The sequence below is a fragment of the Leiobunum rupestre genome, chromosome 9 (assembly GCF_980474605.1).
Source record: "Leiobunum rupestre chromosome 9, qqLeiRupe1.1.hap1, whole genome shotgun sequence".
NCBI lineage: Eukaryota > Metazoa > Arthropoda > Arachnida > Opiliones > Sclerosomatidae > Leiobunum > Leiobunum rupestre.
The window spans coordinates 55,406,706-55,430,316 of record NC_143392.1 but is presented as its reverse complement, the minus strand read 5'-3'; the positions used below and the strand labels follow the sequence as shown (position 1 = coordinate 55,430,316).

Here is a 23,611-nt window from a genome sequence, read left to right as displayed (position 1 = left end):
TCTTCCCCTTTAAAAAAATTAACCCCTCCCAAACCATGGTAACTCCGTTCTCGAAACGGACACCATATAAGTTATTTACATCGAGTTACCTAGCGAGGATTGCGGTACTATCGCTGTAGAAATAGGGGACTGTTAAAAGCGGGATGGTTTGGAAAAAACGAGTTTTTGTGTTGCTGATGCCGGGGCGCGTACTACGCGGCAACCACGGTCAATTCGTAGTGCCATATCTCATGACACTTCTCTACAGCTGTTCTGGTAAGCGTGCAGGAGGAAACTCCGTATGATCAAGATCTTACTTTTTCTAATTATCGATTAAGCACGGTTCCATGTTGCCACTTATTTAAAAAAAGACCCAGAGAAAACCGAAGATAAATTATCGCCTTGGCGAACTAGTTAGAAACAGCGTAAAAGAAAATATTTAAAAATAAACAAATTTTATTAGAAAGACTCAAATACCCCGTTAATGAAAAAAAAGAGGGTGAGAGGAAGAGATCAGCCACCGGCACGCCGTGTTCCCTGGTGGTCTCCCTCCCTCCCAAGAAATGACCCCACTCGACGCGGCTTACCGTCGTTGATGGGTCGAGAACCAATGTATTCTGCGTGATATTACCGTTGACGGCTGAAAACGCTCGATGGCCGTCGATCTTTTTGTTTGAAATCAAGAAGTTACCTTCTTTGGTCAGACGTGATGGTTATACACGCTGTCATCTCCAACCACGAGCAATCTGCTTAAACATAATTATGAAATTTGTGAATGCTCAATCTCACTCTTTTTCTTTTTCAACCACCAAAGCCCCCTTTGCCGGTTATCGCTTCTCGGCCTTTTGGCTAAGATCAAAGTGTAGTATCTGTTCTTATCAGCTTAATATCTGATACGGGTCCCATCGGGGCCCAAGATATTAAACTTATTTTTGGACGGCGGCGGAGAGGTCGGAGCTTGCTCCACCTCCGCCACGGGTTGGCCTGGTATTGCAGTTCTTCCAGGATCGGCCCACCTCGCTCAATGAATCTAAAATCAAACACCATATATATATATATATATATATATATATATATATATTCCTGACGTCATAAGAGGGAAAGTCGTCATTGGCTAGTAGATCATTTTGAAGATTCGGACGGATTTGTTTTGTAATTTTTTACCTTAACTGTCGTACGTTACCAACGGTATGTTTTTTTTAAGTCACTTTCGTTACTAACAGGAGACATGATTAGGAGTTCACAGCCGGCCGCTTTTCGACATTCGCATTGGCAACACGTCTTCCCCTTTAAAAAAATTAACCCCTCCCAAACCATGGTAACTCCGTTCTCGAAACGGACACCATATAAGTTATTTACATCGAGTTACCTAGCGAGGATTGCGGTACTATCGCTGTAGAAATAGGGGACTGTTAAAAGCGGGATGGTTTGGAAAAAACGAGTTTTTGTGTTGCTGATGCCGGGGCGCGTACTACGCGGCAACCACGGTCAATTCGTAGTGCCATATCTCATGACACTTCTCTACAGCTGTTCTGGTAAGCGTGCAGGAGGAAACTCCGTATGATCAAGATCTTACTTTTTCTAATTATCGATTAAGCACGGTTCCATGTTGCCACTTATTTAAAAAAAGACCCAGAGAAAACCGAAGATAAATTATCGCCTTGGCGAACTAGTTAGAAACAGCGTAAAAGAAAATATTTAAAAATAAACAAATTTTATTAGAAAGACTCAAATACCCCGTTAATGAAAAAAAAGAGGGTGAGAGGAAGAGATCAGCCACCGGCACGCCGTGTTCCCTGGTGGTCTCCCTCCCTCCCAAGAAATGACCCCACTCGACGCGGCTTACCGTCGTTGATGGGTCGAGAACCAATGTATTCTGCGTGATATTACCGTTGACGGCTGAAAACGCTCGATGGCCGTCGATCTTTTTGTTTGAAATCAAGAAGTTACCTTCTTTGGTCAGACGTGATGGTTATACACGCTGTCATCTCCAACCACGAGCAATCTGCTTAAACATAATTATGAAATTTGTGAATGCTCAATCTCACTCTTTTTCTTTTTCAACCACCAAAGCCCCCTTTGCCGGTTATCGCTTCTCGGCCTTTTGGCTAAGATCAAAGTGTAGTATCTGTTCTTATCAGCTTAATATCTGATACGGGTCCCATCGGGGCCCAAGATATTAAACTTATTTTTGGACGGCGGCGGAGAGGTCGGAGCTTGCTCCACCTCCGCCACGGGTTGGCCTGGTATTGCAGTTCTTCCAGGATCGGCCCACCTCGCTCAATGAATCTAAAATCAAACACCATATATATATATATATATATATATATATATATATATTCCTGACGTCATAAGAGGGAAAGTCGTCATTGGCTAGTAGATCATTTTGAAGATTCGGACGGATTTGTTTTGTAATTTTTTACCTTAACTGTCGTACGTTACCAACGGTATGTTTTTTTTAAGTCACTTTCGTTACTAACAGGAGACATGATTAGGAGTTCACAGCCGGCCGCTTTTCGACATTCGCATTGGCAACACGTCTTCCCCTTTAAAAAAATTAACCCCTCCCAAACCATGGTAACTCCGTTCTCGAAACGGACACCATATAAGTTATTTACATCGAGTTACCTAGCGAGGATTGCGGTACTATCGCTGTAGAAATAGGGGACTGTTAAAAGCGGGATGGTTTGGAAAAAACGAGTTTTTGTGTTGCTGATGCCGGGGCGCGTACTACGCGGCAACCACGGTCAATTCGTAGTGCCATATCTCATGACACTTCTCTACAGCTGTTCTGGTAAGCGTGCAGGAGGAAACTCCGTATGATCAAGATCTTACTTTTTCTAATTATCGATTAAGCACGGTTCCATGTTGCCACTTATTTAAAAAAAGACCCAGAGAAAACCGAAGATAAATTATCGCCTTGGCGAACTAGTTAGAAACAGCGTAAAAGAAAATATTTAAAAATAAACAAATTTTATTAGAAAGACTCAAATACCCCGTTAATGAAAAAAAAGAGGGTGAGAGGAAGAGATCAGCCACCGGCACGCCGTGTTCCCTGGTGGTCTCCCTCCCTCCCAAGAAATGACCCCACTCGACGCGGCTTACCGTCGTTGATGGGTCGAGAACCAATGTATTCTGCGTGATATTACCGTTGACGGCTGAAAACGCTCGATGGCCGTCGATCTTTTTGTTTGAAATCAAGAAGTTACCTTCTTTGGTCAGACGTGATGGTTATACACGCTGTCATCTCCAACCACGAGCAATCTGCTTAAACATAATTATGAAATTTGTGAATGCTCAATCTCACTCTTTTTCTTTTTCAACCACCAAAGCCCCCTTTGCCGGTTATCGCTTCTCGGCCTTTTGGCTAAGATCAAAGTGTAGTATCTGTTCTTATCAGCTTAATATCTGATACGGGTCCCATCGGGGCCCAAGATATTAAACTTATTTTTGGACGGCGGCGGAGAGGTCGGAGCTTGCTCCACCTCCGCCACGGGTTGGCCTGGTATTGCAGTTCTTCCAGGATCGGCCCACCTCGCTCAATGAATCTAAAATCAAACACCATATATATATATATATATATATATATATATATATTCCTGACGTCATAAGAGGGAAAGTCGTCATTGGCTAGTAGATCATTTTGAAGATTCGGACGGATTTGTTTTGTAATTTTTTACCTTAACTGTCGTACGTTACCAACGGTATGTTTTTTTTAAGTCACTTTCGTTACTAACAGGAGACATGATTAGGAGTTCACAGCCGGCCGCTTTTCGACATTCGCATTGGCAACACGTCTTCCCCTTTAAAAAAATTAACCCCTCCCAAACCATGGTAACTCCGTTCTCGAAACGGACACCATATAAGTTATTTACATCGAGTTACCTAGCGAGGATTGCGGTACTATCGCTGTAGAAATAGGGGACTGTTAAAAGCGGGATGGTTTGGAAAAAACGAGTTTTTGTGTTGCTGATGCCGGGGCGCGTACTACGCGGCAACCACGGTCAATTCGTAGTGCCATATCTCATGACACTTCTCTACAGCTGTTCTGGTAAGCGTGCAGGAGGAAACTCCGTATGATCAAGATCTTACTTTTTCTAATTATCGATTAAGCACGGTTCCATGTTGCCACTTATTTAAAAAAAGACCCAGAGAAAACCGAAGATAAATTATCGCCTTGGCGAACTAGTTAGAAACAGCGTAAAAGAAAATATTTAAAAATAAACAAATTTTATTAGAAAGACTCAAATACCCCGTTAATGAAAAAAAAGAGGGTGAGAGGAAGAGATCAGCCACCGGCACGCCGTGTTCCCTGGTGGTCTCCCTCCCTCCCAAGAAATGACCCCACTCGACGCGGCTTACCGTCGTTGATGGGTCGAGAACCAATGTATTCTGCGTGATATTACCGTTGACGGCTGAAAACGCTCGATGGCCGTCGATCTTTTTGTTTGAAATCAAGAAGTTACCTTCTTTGGTCAGACGTGATGGTTATACACGCTGTCATCTCCAACCACGAGCAATCTGCTTAAACATAATTATGAAATTTGTGAATGCTCAATCTCACTCTTTTTCTTTTTCAACCACCAAAGCCCCCTTTGCCGGTTATCGCTTCTCGGCCTTTTGGCTAAGATCAAAGTGTAGTATCTGTTTTTATCAGCTTAATATCTGATACGGGTCCCATCGGGGCCCAAGATATTAAACTTATTTTTGGACGGCGGCGGAGAGGTCGGAGCTTGCTCCACCTCCGCCACGGGTTGGCCTGGTATTGCAGTTCTTCCAGGATCGGCCCACCTCGCTCAATGAATCTAAAATCAAACACCATATATATATATATATATATATATATATATATATTCCTGACGTCATAAGAGGGAAAGTCGTCATTGGCTAGTAGATCATTTTGAAGATTCGGACGGATTTGTTTTGTAATTTTTTACCTTAACTGTCGTACGTTACCAACGGTATGTTTTTTTTAAGTCACTTTCGTTACTAACAGGAGACATGATTAGGAGTTCACAGCCGGCCGCTTTTCGACATTCGCATTGGCAACACGTCTTCCCCTTTAAAAAAATTAACCCCTCCCAAACCATGGTAACTCCGTTCTCGAAACGGACACCATATAAGTTATTTACATCGAGTTACCTAGCGAGGATTGCGGTACTATCGCTGTAGAAATAGGGGACTGTTAAAAGCGGGATGGTTTGGAAAAAACGAGTTTTTGTGTTGCTGATGCCGGGGCGCGTACTACGCGGCAACCACGGTCAATTCGTAGTGCCATATCTCATGACACTTCTCTACAGCTGTTCTGGTAAGCGTGCAGGAGGAAACTCCGTATGATCAAGATCTTACTTTTTCTAATTATCGATTAAGCACGGTTCCATGTTGCCACTTATTTAAAAAAAGACCCAGAGAAAACCGAAGATAAATTATCGCCTTGGCGAACTAGTTAGAAACAGCGTAAAAGAAAATATTTAAAAATAAACAAATTTTATTAGAAAGACTCAAATACCCCGTTAATGAAAAAAAAGAGGGTGAGAGGAAGAGATCAGCCACCGGCACGCCGTGTTCCCTGGTGGTCTCCCTCCCTCCCAAGAAATGACCCCACTCGACGCGGCTTACCGTCGTTGATGGGTCGAGAACCAATGTATTCTGCGTGATATTACCGTTGACGGCTGAAAACGCTCGATGGCCGTCGATCTTTTTGTTTGAAATCAAGAAGTTACCTTCTTTGGTCAGACGTGATGGTTATACACGCTGTCATCTCCAACCACGAGCAATCTGCTTAAACATAATTATGAAATTTGTGAATGCTCAATCTCACTCTTTTTCTTTTTCAACCACCAAAGCCCCCTTTGCCGGTTATCGCTTCTCGGCCTTTTGGCTAAGATCAAAGTGTAGTATCTGTTCTTATCAGCTTAATATCTGATACGGGTCCCATCGGGGCCCAAGATATTAAACTTATTTTTGGACGGCGGCGGAGAGGTCGGAGCTTGCTCCACCTCCGCCACGGGTTGGCCTGGTATTGCAGTTCTTCCAGGATCGGCCCACCTCGCTCAATGAATCTAAAATCAAACACCATATATATATATATATATATATATATATTCCTGACGTCATAAGAGGGAAAGTCGTCATTGGCTAGTAGATCATTTTGAAGATTCGGACGGATTTGTTTTGTAATTTTTTACCTTAACTGTCGTACGTTACCAACGGTATGTTTTTTTTAAGTCACTTTCGTTACTAACAGGAGACATGATTAGGAGTTCACAGCCGGCCGCTTTTCGACATTCGCATTGGCAACACGTCTTCCCCTTTAAAAAAATTAACCCCTCCCAAACCATGGTAACTCCGTTCTCGAAACGGACACCATATAAGTTATTTACATCGAGTTACCTAGCGAGGATTGCGGTACTATCGCTGTAGAAATAGGGGACTGTTAAAAGCGGGATGGTTTGGAAAAAACGAGTTTTTGTGTTGCTGATGCCGGGGCGCGTACTACGCGGCAACCACGGTCAATTCGTAGTGCCATATCTCATGACACTTCTCTACAGCTGTTCTGGTAAGCGTGCAGGAGGAAACTCCGTATGATCAAGATCTTACTTTTTCTAATTATCGATTAAGCACGGTTCCATGTTGCCACTTATTTAAAAAAAGACCCAGAGAAAACCGAAGATAAATTATCGCCTTGGCGAACTAGTTAGAAACAGCGTAAAAGAAAATATTTAAAAATAAACAAATTTTATTAGAAAGACTCAAATACCCCGTTAATGAAAAAAAAGAGGGTGAGAGGAAGAGATCAGCCACCGGCACGCCGTGTTCCCTGGTGGTCTCCCTCCCTCCCAAGAAATGACCCCACTCGACGCGGCTTACCGTCGTTGATGGGTCGAGAACCAATGTATTCTGCGTGATATTACCGTTGACGGCTGAAAACGCTCGATGGCCGTCGATCTTTTTGTTTGAAATCAAGAAGTTACCTTCTTTGGTCAGACGTGATGGTTATACACGCTGTCATCTCCAACCACGAGCAATCTGCTTAAACATAATTATGAAATTTGTGAATGCTCAATCTCACTCTTTTTCTTTTTCAACCACCAAAGCCCCCTTTGCCGGTTATCGCTTCTCGGCCTTTTGGCTAAGATCAAAGTGTAGTATCTGTTCTTATCAGCTTAATATCTGATACGGGTCCCATCGGGGCCCAAGATATTAAACTTATTTTTGGACGGCGGCGGAGAGGTCGGAGCTTGCTCCACCTCCGCCACGGGTTGGCCTGGTATTGCAGTTCTTCCAGGATCGGCCCACCTCGCTCAATGAATCTAAAATCAAACACCATATATATATATATATATATATATATATATATATTCCTGACGTCATAAGAGGGAAAGTCGTCATTGGCTAGTAGATCATTTTGAAGATTCGGACGGATTTGTTTTGTAATTTTTTACCTTAACTGTCGTACGTTACCAACGGTATGTTTTTTTTAAGTCACTTTCGTTACTAACAGGAGACATGATTAGGAGTTCACAGCCGGCCGCTTTTCGACATTCGCATTGGCAACACGTCTTCCCCTTTAAAAAAATTAACCCCTCCCAAACCATGGTAACTCCGTTCTCGAAACGGACACCATATAAGTTATTTACATCGAGTTACCTAGCGAGGATTGCGGTACTATCGCTGTAGAAATAGGGGACTGTTAAAAGCGGGATGGTTTGGAAAAAACGAGTTTTTGTGTTGCTGATGCCGGGGCGCGTACTACGCGGCAACCACGGTCAATTCGTAGTGCCATATCTCATGACACTTCTCTACAGCTGTTCTGGTAAGCGTGCAGGAGGAAACTCCGTATGATCAAGATCTTACTTTTTCTAATTATCGATTAAGCACGGTTCCATGTTGCCACTTATTTAAAAAAAGACCCAGAGAAAACCGAAGATAAATTATCGCCTTGGCGAACTAGTTAGAAACAGCGTAAAAGAAAATATTTAAAAATAAACAAATTTTATTAGAAAGACTCAAATACCCCGTTAATGAAAAAAAAGAGGGTGAGAGGAAGAGATCAGCCACCGGCACGCCGTGTTCCCTGGTGGTCTCCCTCCCTCCCAAGAAATGACCCCACTCGACGCGGCTTACCGTCGTTGATGGGTCGAGAACCAATGTATTCTGCGTGATATTACCGTTGACGGCTGAAAACGCTCGATGGCCGTCGATCTTTTTGTTTGAAATCAAGAAGTTACCTTCTTTGGTCAGACGTGATGGTTATACACGCTGTCATCTCCAACCACGAGCAATCTGCTTAAACATAATTATGAAATTTGTGAATGCTCAATCTCACTCTTTTTCTTTTTCAACCACCAAAGCCCCCTTTGCCGGTTATCGCTTCTCGGCCTTTTGGCTAAGATCAAAGTGTAGTATCTGTTCTTATCAGCTTAATATCTGATACGGGTCCCATCGGGGCCCAAGATATTAAACTTATTTTTGGACGGCGGCGGAGAGGTCGGAGCTTGCTCCACCTCCGCCACGGGTTGGCCTGGTATTGCAGTTCTTCCAGGATCGGCCCACCTCGCTCAATGAATCTAAAATCAAACACCATATATATATATATATATATATATATATATATATTCCTGACGTCATAAGAGGGAAAGTCGTCATTGGCTAGTAGATCATTTTGAAGATTCGGACGGATTTGTTTTGTAATTTTTTACCTTAACTGTCGTACGTTACCAACGGTATGTTTTTTTTAAGTCACTTTCGTTACTAACAGGAGACATGATTAGGAGTTCACAGCCGGCCGCTTTTCGACATTCGCATTGGCAACACGTCTTCCCCTTTAAAAAAATTAACCCCTCCCAAACCATGGTAACTCCGTTCTCGAAACGGACACCATATAAGTTATTTACATCGAGTTACCTAGCGAGGATTGCGGTACTATCGCTGTAGAAATAGGGGACTGTTAAAAGCGGGATGGTTTGGAAAAAACGAGTTTTTGTGTTGCTGATGCCGGGGCGCGTACTACGCGGCAACCACGGTCAATTCGTAGTGCCATATCTCATGACACTTCTCTACAGCTGTTCTGGTAAGCGTGCAGGAGGAAACTCCGTATGATCAAGATCTTACTTTTTCTAATTATCGATTAAGCACGGTTCCATGTTGCCACTTATTTAAAAAAAGACCCAGAGAAAACCGAAGATAAATTATCGCCTTGGCGAACTAGTTAGAAACAGCGTAAAAGAAAATATTTAAAAATAAACAAATTTTATTAGAAAGACTCAAATACCCCGTTAATGAAAAAAAAGAGGGTGAGAGGAAGAGATCAGCCACCGGCACGCCGTGTTCCCTGGTGGTCTCCCTCCCTCCCAAGAAATGACCCCACTCGACGCGGCTTACCGTCGTTGATGGGTCGAGAACCAATGTATTCTGCGTGATATTACCGTTGACGGCTGAAAACGCTCGATGGCCGTCGATCTTTTTGTTTGAAATCAAGAAGTTACCTTCTTTGGTCAGACGTGATGGTTATACACGCTGTCATCTCCAACCACGAGCAATCTGCTTAAACATAATTATGAAATTTGTGAATGCTCAATCTCACTCTTTTTCTTTTTCAACCACCAAAGCCCCCTTTGCCGGTTATCGCTTCTCGGCCTTTTGGCTAAGATCAAAGTGTAGTATCTGTTTTCAATAGTGCTATACGGAGATCTTAGTCGGGGGGCGAGAAGTGTTTTCTACGCCTTAAAGGCGAGTGTTCCTGCTCGTTTTGCCTGCCACGCTGCCTCGCCAGAAGTTGCCGATCCTGTTGCCAGTCCAGCACCAGTTCCAGTTACTGTTCCTGCCTTCCAGTTGCCGTCTGCCTCTCCTCAGCGGTTCCTGAGTCCCGGTCTCCGCTTCGGCGGTCACCACCAGAGTTGCCATGCCTGCCGTGCAGTCTTTGCCGTCCGTTTCGCAGTCCTTACCTTCAACCTCGAAGAAGGCAACTGCAAAAATCAAGTTCGACGGGGTCAATGTAGAAGATTTGGCTATTGCTCTTTTCGACTGCATTGGCCCCAAGAGCATCACGGTTTTCCAGATGCTTGGAAAAACTGAAGCTCAGATAACGTTCAACAATCATGTCAGTTACCAGAAAGCTGTTGATGCTGGAATCATCGTCGGCGAGAAACATTTGAATATCGTGGGGGTTGCAGACCCAAAGTCTTATATTACAATTAAAGATGCTCCAAGCTGGTGGGAGCTTTCGTTTTTGAAATCCGCCCTTAGGAATTATTGCGAAGTTCTTTCTGAAACGTGGGAAACGTTCCAGAAAGGCCCACTTAAAGACGTTCGCAATGGGAATCGGCGTCTGGAAGTCAAGGTGAAGAGTCCAATCCCGAACCTGATGACCATCAGTGGACATCGTATCCAAATCATGTACCAAGGCGTCCAGCGTATGTGCTTCTACTGCCGCAAGGACAGTCATCAGGTTCGGGATTGCCCGAAAAAGAAAAACAAGGCTCGACCATCTCCAGATACCGCCACTGACCAGAACCCGTCCTCTAACGAACCAGAGAACGTTGGGAGCGGAATGCCGATTCCAGTCGAGGATGTCGAAGAAGCGAGCACCCATGACGAAACGATGGCTGAAACCTCACCATCACGAGAAGAGAATGGAGTAACCCCCCCACCAAGAGACTTTCAGGGTTCGAAAGAGGGTTGGTCGCTTGCAACGCCAGAGCCATCCCCCGAGAAACCTGAATCTTCCACTATAGTCAAAGGCTACGCCAATGCTGTCAAGTCACCCCAAAAGCAAGTCCACTGCCCGCAAGAAACTGTTCCAAAGGAGCCTAAAGAGATACCAATTAATGAACGACATTGGAACTTCGGAACCCTAACGAAAGACGAACTAGAGGATTTCTGTCGTAAAGTCAGCGAATTAAATAACACGGAACCTAAGGTCCTGGCGTGGTGCGAAAAAGCATTGGGAAAGGCAAAAAATCAACTCCATCTGCGTTCCAAACGACAGCATAGTCCTCCTAGTGAAAAAGATCCCAAGAAAGGGAAAAAATAGGTCTTACGCTAATTGTGTAATTATGTTTTTAATTATATCTTTTTCGTATCCACATGTTGTAAATATATGCAAATATTTTTACAAGCCTTAACTGTTTTTATCATGTTAAAAGTATAATTTTAGTTTTAACAAAATTCCGTGTGTTCGGTTTTTCTTAAATTGTTTTTAGCCTTAAATGTTATTGTACTTTCTCCGCCTTAATGCCCCTTCGTAGATTATGAAAAGTTATTCATTACTTATTAAAAGCTACTTAATTAAATTTGAAGTTAAAGAAAAAAAATGGAAAAAAGAAATATACTCACCTTGATGCATTGTAAAGATCCAAACCTGAAAAGAAACAAAAGATTAAGACATTATTATTTTTTTGACAAATGTTCGCGCTAAATTAAAAAATTAATAACGCGAGCATATGTAACCATGACAAGAATTTCAAATAAACAAATTCAGTATCTGTTCTTATCAGCTTAATATCTGATACGGGTCCCATCGGGGCCCAAGATATTAAACTTATTTTTGGACGGCGGCGGAGAGGTCGGAGCTTGCTCCACCTCCGCCACGGGTTGGCCTGGTATTGCAGTTCTTCCAGGATCGGCCCACCTCGCTCAATGAATCTAAAATCAAACACCATATATATATATATATATATATATATATATATATATTCCTGACGTCATAAGAGGGAAAGTCGTCATTGGCTAGTAGATCATTTTGAAGATTCGGACGGATTTGTTTTGTAATTTTTTACCTTAACTGTCGTACGTTACCAACGGTATGTTTTTTTTAAGTCACTTTCGTTACTAACAGGAGACATGATTAGGAGTTCACAGCCGGCCGCTTTTCGACATTCGCATTGGCAACACGTCTTCCCCTTTAAAAAAATTAACCCCTCCCAAACCATGGTAACTCCGTTCTCGAAACGGACACCATATAAGTTATTTACATCGAGTTACCTAGCGAGGATTGCGGTACTATCGCTGTAGAAATAGGGGACTGTTAAAAGCGGGATGGTTTGGAAAAAACGAGTTTTTGTGTTGCTGATGCCGGGGCGCGTACTACGCGGCAACCACGGTCAATTCGTAGTGCCATATCTCATGACACTTCTCTACAGCTGTTCTGGTAAGCGTGCAGGAGGAAACTCCGTATGATCAAGATCTTACTTTTTCTAATTATCGATTAAGCACGGTTCCATGTTGCCACTTATTTAAAAAAAGACCCAGAGAAAACCGAAGATAAATTATCGCCTTGGCGAACTAGTTAGAAACAGCGTAAAAGAAAATATTTAAAAATAAACAAATTTTATTAGAAAGACTCAAATACCCCGTTAATGAAAAAAAAGAGGGTGAGAGGAAGAGATCAGCCACCGGCACGCCGTGTTCCCTGGTGGTCTCCCTCCCTCCCAAGAAATGACCCCACTCGACGCGGCTTACCGTCGTTGATGGGTCGAGAACCAATGTATTCTGCGTGATATTACCGTTGACGGCTGAAAACGCTCGATGGCCGTCGATCTTTTTGTTTGAAATCAAGAAGTTACCTTCTTTGGTCAGACGTGATGGTTATACACGCTGTCATCTCCAACCACGAGCAATCTGCTTAAACATAATTATGAAATTTGTGAATGCTCAATCTCACTCTTTTTCTTTTTCAACCACCAAAGCCCCCTTTGCCGGTTATCGCTTCTCGGCCTTTTGGCTAAGATCAAAGTGTAGTATCTGTTCCCAGCTATTTCGCTGAAATCTTGGCCGAAAGGCCGTCAAGCGAGTTTCCTAGCTCTCCAGCCAGTTCCTGAAATGCGGACTTACCTGTCTGTATCCTGACGTCACTGTTCCTGTACCTGTTCCTGCTCCGGCTCCTGAAGCTGCTGTTCCGGTTCCATCGCAGTTCCTGATTCCGCTACTGTACCTTTTCCGGGTTCCGCCGCTACTTACCTGTCGCTGCTGTTCCTGGTCTCAACGCCGTATCCCGACTTGGCTGATTGCAGCCATTGCTTCCTGACGCTGTTCCTTCCTGGGACTTACCTTCATCTGACGATCTCTCCATAGCCATCATGGCTATGGAGGTGAAAAAACGCACGGCTCACCTTGAAGTCGACGCCGGATTCCTGGACGTCGCTCGGACCTTCCACGAGAAGCTCGGCTCTGACTGCCTTGATACTCTTCAACCTGTTGGTAAAGAAAAATTTTTAATTACTTTTACAACCCTGGCCTTCCTGCAACAAGCTCTATCCTACAACGACCTCGAAATCAACAATAAACCATGCCGACTCACCAGCGTCGAAGATGACGGCGTCTGGGTTACTATTAAAAACCTGCCTTGCTGGATCCAATGGGACTCTGTCCTTACCACCATGAGACAATATGGCACCATTAAAGCTCACCGACTCGATGAATACCCTCAACTTAAAGGTCTTAAAAATGGCGACAGATCAGTCAAGATAAAAATTGAAAAAAATATACCCAACGTAATCTATTTCGGACGTAGCCGTGCGCTGGCATACTACCAAGGAGTCGTTAAGAAGTGTTTCTTTTGCGACAAGGAGGGACACACGGTGTCCTCATGCGAAGTGAAACAATCAAGGAAGGAAGCTGCAATACTAAAAACCTTGGAAGGCCAGGGGAAGGAACCAACCGGGAGGTCCGAGGACGTCCAGGCAGTGGACATTGCCGACCCGTCCCAGACACCCGAGAGGATAAACGAGGAGGAACAGGCAGACAAGCCCTGCAGCGCAAAGAAAGTCCCAAAGGATCCGAATGAGTGGACCCCGACCCATGAGGCTCTCCTCGACAAATTCACACCGGATACCATCCACCAGTTCGTGGATAAAGTCCTCAAAAGCAAAAGGACCAAAGAAAGGAAAGCATTTATGCTCGCTAAAGTCGACGAATGGGTTCAAAACAAGAATAAGCGCCGCCTAAGTACCTCACCAGAAAAAGCCACCACATTAAGTTTAAAAAAGGGGAAGAACAACGACGAGGAGAAGATAATCCACCAAGGCTCCCAGAAGGAGAAGAAATCCTTTGCCGAAGCTATTAAGACGGACGAAAACACTCTTAACAATACGGTCGATTTTTACACAGAATACGTGACGTACTAGATATCTCTTAATTTTTACACTTATTGGTATTTACTTGTGATAGTATTTCCTTTTACGCATTACGAAAAGTTTGAAATGTAAATTTTGTTTTAACTTTACATTTTTTAACTCTATTTTTTAACTTGTTTATATTTATCTAAAATATTTTCAAAATTCAACCAACTTGACATAACCAACTCACGGTAAAAATTAATAGTGGCAATGTAAAATCTTTTATTCGGCACTGTAAACGTTCAAATTAATAGTTATTTATTCTTTGAAATATGAAAACAATCAATTAATATTACTGCCTTAAATTAATTATAAGTTTAACCGGCAGAACAAAATGACTAGGGTACTGTAACTCAGTTTTTTAATAAACAAATTCAGTATCTGTTCTTATCAGCTTAATATCTGATACGGGTCCCATCGGGGCCCAAGATATTAAACTTATTTTTGGACGGCGGCGGAGAGGTCGGAGCTTGCTCCACCTCCGCCACGGGTTGGCCTGGTATTGCAGTTCTTCCAGGATCGGCCCACCTCGCTCAATGAATCTAAAATCAAACACCATATATATATATATATATATATATATATATATATATATATATTCCTGACGTCATAAGAGGGAAAGTCGTCATTGGCTAGTAGATCATTTTGAAGATTCGGACGGATTTGTTTTGTAATTTTTTACCTTAACTGTCGTACGTTACCAACGGTATGTTTTTTTTAAGTCACTTTCGTTACTAACAGGAGACATGATTAGGAGTTCACAGCCGGCCGCTTTTCGACATTCGCATTGGCAACACGTCTTCCCCTTTAAAAAAATTAACCCCTCCCAAACCATGGTAACTCCGTTCTCGAAACGGACACCATATAAGTTATTTACATCGAGTTACCTAGCGAGGATTGCGGTACTATCGCTGTAGAAATAGGGGACTGTTAAAAGCGGGATGGTTTGGAAAAAACGAGTTTTTGTGTTGCTGATGCCGGGGCGCGTACTACGCGGCAACCACGGTCAATTCGTAGTGCCATATCTCATGACACTTCTCTACAGCTGTTCTGGTAAGCGTGCAGGAGGAAACTCCGTATGATCAAGATCTTACTTTTTCTAATTATCGATTAAGCACGGTTCCATGTTGCCACTTATTTAAAAAAAGACCCAGAGAAAACCGAAGATAAATTATCGCCTTGGCGAACTAGTTAGAAACAGCGTAAAAGAAAATATTTAAAAATAAACAAATTTTATTAGAAAGACTCAAATACCCCGTTAATGAAAAAAAAGAGGGTGAGAGGAAGAGATCAGCCACCGGCACGCCGTGTTCCCTGGTGGTCTCCCTCCCTCCCAAGAAATGACCCCACTCGACGCGGCTTACCGTCGTTGATGGGTCGAGAACCAATGTATTCTGCGTGATATTACCGTTGACGGCTGAAAACGCTCGATGGCCGTCGATCTTTTTGTTTGAAATCAAGAAGTTACCTTCTTTGGTCAGACGTGATGGTTATACACGCTGTCATCTCCAACCACGAGCAATCTGCTTAAACATAATTATGAAATTTGTGAATGCTCAATCTCACTCTTTTTCTTTTTCAACCACCAAAGCCCCCTTTGCCGGTTATCGCTTCTCGGCCTTTTGGCTAAGATCAAAGTGTAGTATCTGTTCTTATCAGCTTAATATCTGATACGGGTCCCATCGGGGCCCAAGATATTAAACTTATTTTTGGACGGCGGCGGAGAGGTCGGAGCTTGCTCCACCTCCGCCACGGGTTGGCCTGGTATTGCAGTTCTTCCAGGATCGGCCCACCTCGCTCAATGAATCTAAAATCAAACACCATATATATATATATATATATATATATATATATATATTCCTGACGTCATAAGAGGGAAAGTCGTCATTGGCTAGTAGATCATTTTGAAGATTCGGACGGATTTGTTTTGTAATTTTTTACCTTAACTGTCGTACGTTACCAACGGTATGTTTTTTTTAAGTCACTTTCGTTACTAACAGGAGACATGATTAGGAGTTCACAGCCGGCCGCTTTTCGACATTCGCATTGGCAACACGTCTTCCCCTTTAAAAAAATTAACCCCTCCCAAACCATGGTAACTCCGTTCTCGAAACGGACACCATATAAGTTATTTACATCGAGTTACCTAGCGAGGATTGCGGTACTATCGCTGTAGAAATAGGGGACTGTTAAAAGCGGGATGGTTTGGAAAAAACGAGTTTTTGTGTTGCTGATGCCGGGGCGCGTACTACGCGGCAACCACGGTCAATTCGTAGTGCCATATCTCATGACACTTCTCTACAGCTGTTCTGGTAAGCGTGCAGGAGGAAACTCCGTATGATCAAGATCTTACTTTTTCTAATTATCGATTAAGCACGGTTCCATGTTGCCACTTATTTAAAAAAAGACCCAGAGAAAACCGAAGATAAATTATCGCCTTGGCGAACTAGTTAGAAACAGCGTAAAAGAAAATATTTAAAAATAAACAAATTTTATTAGAAAGACTCAAATACCCCGTTAATGAAAAAAAAGAGGGTGAGAGGAAGAGATCAGCCACCGGCACGCCGTGTTCCCTGGTGGTCTCCCTCCCTCCCAAGAAATGACCCCACTCGACGCGGCTTACCGTCGTTGATGGGTCGAGAACCAATGTATTCTGCGTGATATTACCGTTGACGGCTGAAAACGCTCGATGGCCGTCGATCTTTTTGTTTGAAATCAAGAAGTTACCTTCTTTGGTCAGACGTGATGGTTATACACGCTGTCATCTCCAACCACGAGCAATCTGCTTAAACATAATTATGAAATTTGTGAATGCTCAATCTCACTCTTTTTCTTTTTCAACCACCAAAGCCCCCTTTGCCGGTTATCGCTTCTCGGCCTTTTGGCTAAGATCAAAGTGTAGTATCTGTTCTTATCCTCGGAGAGAGCAGACGTGTCCGCGCGGAGCTCCGTATCCGCGTTTTTCTCTCTCGTCTCGCGCGTAGCTGCCTTTTTCAAGGCGGCTGCCGTGTCTCGTTTTCCGGCGCCGGCTGCTAAGCCTAGTTTCGTTTTTCCCGTTTTGAGTACTACTAAGTTACGGCTTTTTAGGAAGTTAGAAAACGGTAAGGCCCTTCGGGGTAATTTTTTCATTCTTCATTTGTGTCTGTCATTATGGCAGCGCAAATTAAGTCGCGCACTGCGCGGTTAGAAGCAGATTCTGCTATTGAGTATGTCGATGTAGCCAGGGCGGTTTACAATCAGGCCGGTAGTAAAACCATTGAAACGCTTCAACCTCTCGGAAGCGGCGTTTTCATGATTACGTTTCTGACGAAGGTCATTTTTGACAAGTTTATGGAGAATCCTTGCCTGAACATCAAAGGCAAGGACTACGAATTGCTGGGGCCGGATGGGAATTTCCGGTGGATCACCATCAGAAACATGCCCGCCTGGATCCAGGCAGATGCAATTTCGACGGCGCTCAAAGAATATGGGGACGTTTCCAAGCACGAGTATGAGTTGTACGACCCCAAAAAAGATAAAGAGTTGGAAGGCATCCGAAACGGTAATCGCCGGATTCGTATGAGGATGAAGAAGCCAGTACCCAATATTTGGCGTTTTGCGCGCCAAAATTATTTGGTGACGTACGCTGGAGTTTCCCAGCAATGTTTCGGGTGTAAGGGCGTCGGCCACAACCGCGCCCACTGTCCCGAAAAAAAGCGGGAAAACAAGAGACGCGACGGAGAGACGGCGGCTACAGGGAACGGAGCGGGAGAGAACGGCGAGGATGTTCACGCGGAGAGAGAAGAGACGAGCGCGAACGAAGTAGTCGCAGAAGTGAATGAGGTGCGCGACCAAGTGGCCATCTCCGCAGCGTCGGATAACGCCGAAGGAATTTCGAACGAAAGCGCGGTTTTGTCACTTTTCGACGATCTTGTGAAAGATTTCGGCTCATCAGTTACGCCACTGAGAGCCACATACAGCAACATTCTTGTCAACCCGAACCAATACCACGTTCCGCCACCACAAATTACGACTTTCAACAAGCTCACTCCACTGAAACGTCACAAACAAGTTTCGCCAGGAATTGTTAACCAAACTTCACCGAAGAAGTTGTGCACCAACAATGATAGTGACTCCGAAGGTGATGTACGTTTTTAATTAGCTATCATTTTAGTTTAATTTTTGTCCCGGTTTTCTTAAGTTTAATTTTAATTGTAGTATCGTTTAGCTTAATTATAGTAATGTTTAATTTAATTGTAATATTAGTAATCCTATTTTTAATTTTAATGTCTTCGGTCTCCTTAAATTTTTGTACATTTAACGGAAACGGATTGCGAAACCGGCACAAGGCCGTGGACACTTCCGCTTTCGCGAGTACGCATGGCTTTGACCTAGTTTTTCTTCAAGAAACGCACTGGATGTTTTCTGACAACTGGCGCGCTATCAGATCCGTTTTCGCGGGGTATAAGATATTTTATTCAAGCGCTCCCTCCTCGTCAAGTTGCGGGACTGCCATATTAGTTCGTGACGCTCTCGCGCAGTCGATTACAGGCTTTCGCTGCGACAATCACGGTCGTATCGTCAGCCTCAATATCCGCTTTAACGATCAACTGTTTCGCGTCGTTTCGGTCTACGCCCCGTGTAAACCGGTACTGCGACGCGCGTTTTTTGACAATTTATTCGAATATTTTACCGGTAAATTCGACCGCCTCGTCATCGGCGGAGACTTTAATTGCGTCCTTGACCCGTCTATGGACCGGGACTTTGTTCCGGACGGTCCAGCTGACCTTAGCTCCGACGCTTTGGCCACGCTCATTACAGATATGAATCTCCACGACTCTTGGCGCTGTCTTAATCCAACGACCAGACAATTCACTTGGCACTCGTCAAAAAGAAATTCGCGGCTCGACACGTTCTTCGTTCCCACCAACGATATTCAGACGACAAAAGCGGAAATTTGGCCTCTGCGTCATATTTCCGACCACGACGCAGTCAGCGTTACCCTTAAAGTTTCTCCGCCCCATCAGCGTCCACCGAGCGTGTGGCGTCTCAACACCGCCATTCTATCGGACGATGACTCCGAGACCCACAAGACCGAGCTTAGACGTATCATTTCGCGGGTCAACTCCGCATCTACTTGGGAAACCGCAAAATCTGAGATCGCCACCTACTTCCGCCGGGTGGGAAAGGAGCGCGCCAGCCGGAAGCGCAAAGAAGTAGTGTTCCTTAAATGGGCCTTGCAGAAAGTCGCCCGGGTCACTCCGGAAACAACAGACACCGTCGCCGCTAAGGAACAACTTCAGTCTCTTCTCCGATACACCTACCGCCAGGACTTCTCAGAAAAACAAGACCAGTCGCTCGCGAACGTTCTCAGTGACGAGGAGTCGTTCTCGGCTTCCTTTTATCGCCGCGTAAATTCTCCGATGCCACGCGTCGACATTCGAGAAGTATCTACCACCGACGGATTGTCGACAGATGACACGGTAGTACACGACACCTTCGTGAACTATTATAGAACCCTGTATAGCCGCAACGACACTCCACGCCCGCAGCAGTTCTTCGCGACATATTGTGACGAAATGCCGCGATTATCCGATCTCGACCGGGATTATCTAGAACTACCCGTAACGAACGATGATTTAAATCGCGCGTTACGTCGGCTTAAAGGCGGGAAATCTCCTGGTCCGGATGGTCTGCCCGCGGAATTTTACCGCTTCATGTGGCCAGATCTGAGGCCTGTTTTACTGAACCTTTTTAACGACTTGATGAACGACGCGCCTTTCCCGGATTCGTTCCGCGAAGGGAAAGTCGTCTTGCTTTGCAAAGATCGCGCCAACAAGGCTTCTCCAGCTGCGTGGCGTCCGATCACCGTCATCAACACGGACAGGAAACTGTTTGCGTCAATCCTCGTCTCGAGAACGTCAAAGGTCACCGGGTCCATCGTTGGCCCTAATCAGACGTGCGGGGTCAGGGGCCGCCAGCCTCTATATAATCTCGTGTTGATCCGCGACATCTTGCGGGATTATTCGGAACGAGAGGCGTCCGGCTTCTTGTTCGCTCTGGACTTTGAAAAGGCCTTCGACCGAGTGTCCCACCAATACCTCTGGGACACACTCACTCGCTTCGGTTTCGGTCGACGCTTTGTCGAAATCCTGGAAAATATGTATACCAAAAACACTAGTAAATTAACAATTAATACCCACCCGTCAGCTCCCTTCGAGGTCAACAGGGGTGTCCGTCAAGGCTGTCCTCTGTCTCCTAGTCTCTTCTGTCTCGCCCTCGAACCTTTCCTCTTCGCGGTGAGCCACTCTCCGTCGATTCGTGGTCTCCTGTGTCCCGGAGCTCCGGCTTCGGATCGCCAAGTTTACGCCGCGCACGCCGACGACGCAAACCTTTTGCTGGAAGACGTCGTGTCCGTCCGCGCCTCGATTAAGGTACTCGACGAGTTCTGCACGGTTTCTGGCGGCAAATTCAACGCCGCCAAAACTCAACTCGCTCGCGTAGGCAGAAGGATCCTGGAACGGGTCCCGACGACATTGCCCGTAAAAGAAACGAACGATCCCGTTAAAATCTTGGGGATTCTTTTCACGCCCGAAGGAGTCGCTCCAGCCAACGAAACAAAATTCGTTACTCATTTCCGCGAATCGCTCGATTTGTGGGCTGATAATGAGTTTTGCTTTCGCACACGCTCGCAGTTAATCAAGCAAATCGCGTTACCGAAACTGACCTACCCCGTCCCTCTTGTGGACTTTTCCGTCACCGCCATCTCGACTGTCAACAAGGCCATTTTCTCGTTCGTTTGGGGAGACAAACAAGAACTTGTCGCGCGGCAAACTCTCTGCCTCGACTCCAAGGAAGGCGGTTTAGGAGTACCCCATCTCGAAAATGAGATTCGAGCTCTCGCCTTGACGCGTTACGCGTCGTGCTTGACCGCGACTGATCACCCAGTTCGCGCCACGGTGTCTTACCATCTGTCCACGAGCGCCAAGACCATCTTCAAGGTTCCTTGGAACGCCTCCGTCACCCACGCCGCTCACGTAAACGTAGACTACCTACCCGCCAAAGCAACGGCGATGTTGATTTTGGCGTCAAACCCTGACGTCGATTTCTTCAAAATTTCGAATAAAGGAGTAAAATCCATTCTCCAGTCTCTCTACCAGCCGCGGGTCGTGACTCTGCTTCCTCACGTTAATTGGACAGTCGCCTTCGGTCGTCTCTCCGGAAAAAGTATCACCGGTTCCCGGCGTGACTTCGCGTTCAAAGTTATGCACGGAGTTGTTCCCGTTCGTGACGTGCTCTACGGGCGCAACATGTGCAACACCCGTGCGTGCCCATTCTGCCCAAAAAGTGAGAGCCTCGAACACCTGCTCTACGAGTGCGTAAATCCGAAGTTGCTTCGGAATCGTGTGCGCGAGTTTCTCGGCGTCAAGTTTATAGGATGGAATACCATCAGATGCTTAACACCATTGCCAGTACCAAAAGGACTTATCAACGTTACTCTGATTCTGCTCGCCGAAGTGAATTTCCAAATATGGAAATCGAGAAACCGTCTAGTTTTCGAGAACAAGCGCGACACAGCCAATGTCATACTGGACCGCGTCCGTCTCCATCTCGCTATGCGGGCTCGTGCTGACAGGCTCCGATTGCACCCGGACCACTTCGTGGCACTATGGTGTAACGAGGCCAAACCACTAGTCGAAATCAACGGCAATACACTTAAATTGCTATTCTGAAAGTTCCTGGAAAATAAAACGTTAAAATTCAACTTCGCTGGAAAAATGTTAAAATTACACATACCTGGAAAAAATGTTAAAATTACACAAACCTGGAAAAAATGTTAAAATTACACAAACCTGGAAAAAATGTTAAAATTAAACTTACCTAGAAAAATGTTAAAATTAAACTTACCTGGAAAAAATGTTAAAATTCAACGTTAAAAGTCCACTTACTTTGAAAAATGTTAAAATTAAACTTACCTGGAAAAATGTTCAAAGTAAACTTACCTGGAAAAAATGTTAAAATTAAACTTACCTGGAAAAATTTTAAAATTAAACGTTAAAAGTCCACTTACCTAGAAAAATGTTAAAATTAAACGTTTAAAGTCCACTTACCTGGAAAAAAGTAAACATACCTGGAAAAATGTTAAAATTAAACTTACCTGAAAAAAATGTTAAAATTAAACTTACCTGGAAAACTTTTCAAATTAAACTTACCTGAAAAATAACGCTTAAAAGTAAACTTACCTGAAAAATAAAACGTTTAAAGAAACTTACTTGAGAAAAAAAAGATTGAAATTTCATTTGCCTGTAATGTGATACAACTTACCTGAAAAACAAGTACCTGACAATTAACATATTATAAAATCCTAGAAACAGTATTTCAACCTAACAGTATTTTCGATTTATTCTAATCATTGTAATTATATAATCATTTAAGTACTGATCTTTGCAAAGATCGCTATGTAAATATTTTTGAATTATTAATAAACAAATTCAGTATCTGTTCTTATCAGCTTAATATCTGATACGGGTCCCATCGGGGCCCAAGATATTAAACTTATTTTTGGACGGCGGCGGAGAGGTCGGAGCTTGCTCCACCTCCGCCACGGGTTGGCCTGGTATTGCAGTTCTTCCAGGATCGGCCCACCTCGCTCAATGAATCTAAAATCAAACACCATATATATATATATATATATATATATATATATATATATTCCTGACGTCATAAGAGGGAAAGTCGTCATTGGCTAGTAGATCATTTTGAAGATTCGGACGGATTTGTTTTGTAATTTTTTACCTTAACTGTCGTACGTTACCAACGGTATGTTTTTTTTAAGTCACTTTCGTTACTAACAGGAGACATGATTAGGAGTTCACAGCCGGCCGCTTTTCGACATTCGCATTGGCAACACGTCTTCCCCTTTAAAAAAATTAACCCCTCCCAAACCATGGTAACTCCGTTCTCGAAACGGACACCATATAAGTTATTTACATCGAGTTACCTAGCGAGGATTGCGGTACTATCGCTGTAGAAATAGGGGACTGTTAAAAGCGGGATGGTTTGGAAAAAACGAGTTTTTGTGTTGCTGATGCCGGGGCGCGTACTACGCGGCAACCACGGTCAATTCGTAGTGCCATATCTCATGACACTTCTCTACAGCTGTTCTGGTAAGCGTGCAGGAGGAAACTCCGTATGATCAAGATCTTACTTTTTCTAATTATCGATTAAGCACGGTTCCATGTTGCCACTTATTTAAAAAAAGACCCAGAGAAAACCGAAGATAAATTATCGCCTTGGCGAACTAGTTAGAAACAGCGTAAAAGAAAATATTTAAAAATAAACAAATTTTATTAGAAAGACTCAAATACCCCGTTAATGAAAAAAAAGAGGGTGAGAGGAAGAGATCAGCCACCGGCACGCCGTGTTCCCTGGTGGTCTCCCTCCCTCCCAAGAAATGACCCCACTCGACGCGGCTTACCGTCGTTGATGGGTCGAGAACCAATGTATTCTGCGTGATATTACCGTTGACGGCTGAA

The 23,611-nt window shown here is 44.1% G+C and overlaps 10 non-coding genes and 4 pseudogenes across 10 annotated transcripts; all 14 read left to right on the top strand.

The window, feature by feature from the left end:
* Positions 1 to 808: 808 nt before the first annotated feature.
* LOC149931436 (U2 spliceosomal RNA) lies at positions 809 to 1,000 on the top strand. Its single transcript, XR_016476302.1, has one exon. It is a non-coding gene; the product is annotated as a U2 spliceosomal RNA (small nuclear RNA).
* A 1,067-nt stretch (positions 1,001 to 2,067) lies between these two features.
* LOC149931435 (U2 spliceosomal RNA) lies at positions 2,068 to 2,259 on the top strand. The gene has a single exon (XR_016476301.1). It is a non-coding gene; the product is annotated as a U2 spliceosomal RNA (small nuclear RNA).
* A 1,067-nt stretch (positions 2,260 to 3,326) lies between these two features.
* On the top strand, positions 3,327 to 3,518 carry LOC149931434 (U2 spliceosomal RNA). Its single transcript, XR_016476300.1, has one exon. It is a non-coding gene; the product is annotated as a U2 spliceosomal RNA (small nuclear RNA).
* A 1,065-nt stretch (positions 3,519 to 4,583) lies between these two features.
* Positions 4,584 to 4,775, top strand: LOC149931433 (U2 spliceosomal RNA). The gene has a single exon (XR_016476415.1). It is a non-coding gene; the product is annotated as a U2 spliceosomal RNA (small nuclear RNA).
* Positions 4,776 to 5,840: 1,065 nt separating this feature from the next.
* Positions 5,841 to 6,032, top strand: LOC149931432 (U2 spliceosomal RNA). The gene has a single exon (XR_016476299.1). It is a non-coding gene; the product is annotated as a U2 spliceosomal RNA (small nuclear RNA).
* Positions 6,033 to 7,091: 1,059 nt separating this feature from the next.
* Positions 7,092 to 7,283, top strand: LOC149931431 (U2 spliceosomal RNA). The gene has a single exon (XR_016476298.1). It is a non-coding gene; the product is annotated as a U2 spliceosomal RNA (small nuclear RNA).
* A 1,065-nt stretch (positions 7,284 to 8,348) lies between these two features.
* LOC149931430 (U2 spliceosomal RNA) lies at positions 8,349 to 8,540 on the top strand. The gene has a single exon (XR_016476297.1). It is a non-coding gene; the product is annotated as a U2 spliceosomal RNA (small nuclear RNA).
* A 1,065-nt stretch (positions 8,541 to 9,605) lies between these two features.
* Positions 9,606 to 9,743, top strand: LOC149931429 (U2 spliceosomal RNA; annotated as a pseudogene).
* Positions 9,744 to 11,437: 1,694 nt separating this feature from the next.
* LOC149931428 (U2 spliceosomal RNA) lies at positions 11,438 to 11,616 on the top strand (annotated as a pseudogene).
* Positions 11,617 to 12,683: 1,067 nt separating this feature from the next.
* Positions 12,684 to 12,786, top strand: LOC149931427 (U2 spliceosomal RNA; annotated as a pseudogene).
* Positions 12,787 to 14,444: 1,658 nt separating this feature from the next.
* Positions 14,445 to 14,629, top strand: LOC149931426 (U2 spliceosomal RNA). The gene has a single exon (XR_016476453.1). It is a non-coding gene; the product is annotated as a U2 spliceosomal RNA (small nuclear RNA).
* A 1,073-nt stretch (positions 14,630 to 15,702) lies between these two features.
* Positions 15,703 to 15,894, top strand: LOC149931425 (U2 spliceosomal RNA). The gene has a single exon (XR_016476296.1). It is a non-coding gene; the product is annotated as a U2 spliceosomal RNA (small nuclear RNA).
* Positions 15,895 to 16,961: 1,067 nt separating this feature from the next.
* On the top strand, positions 16,962 to 17,114 carry LOC149931424 (U2 spliceosomal RNA; annotated as a pseudogene).
* A 5,426-nt stretch (positions 17,115 to 22,540) lies between these two features.
* LOC149931423 (U2 spliceosomal RNA) lies at positions 22,541 to 22,726 on the top strand. Its single transcript, XR_016476421.1, has one exon. It is a non-coding gene; the product is annotated as a U2 spliceosomal RNA (small nuclear RNA).
* The last annotated feature ends 885 nt before the right edge of the window (positions 22,727 to 23,611 follow it).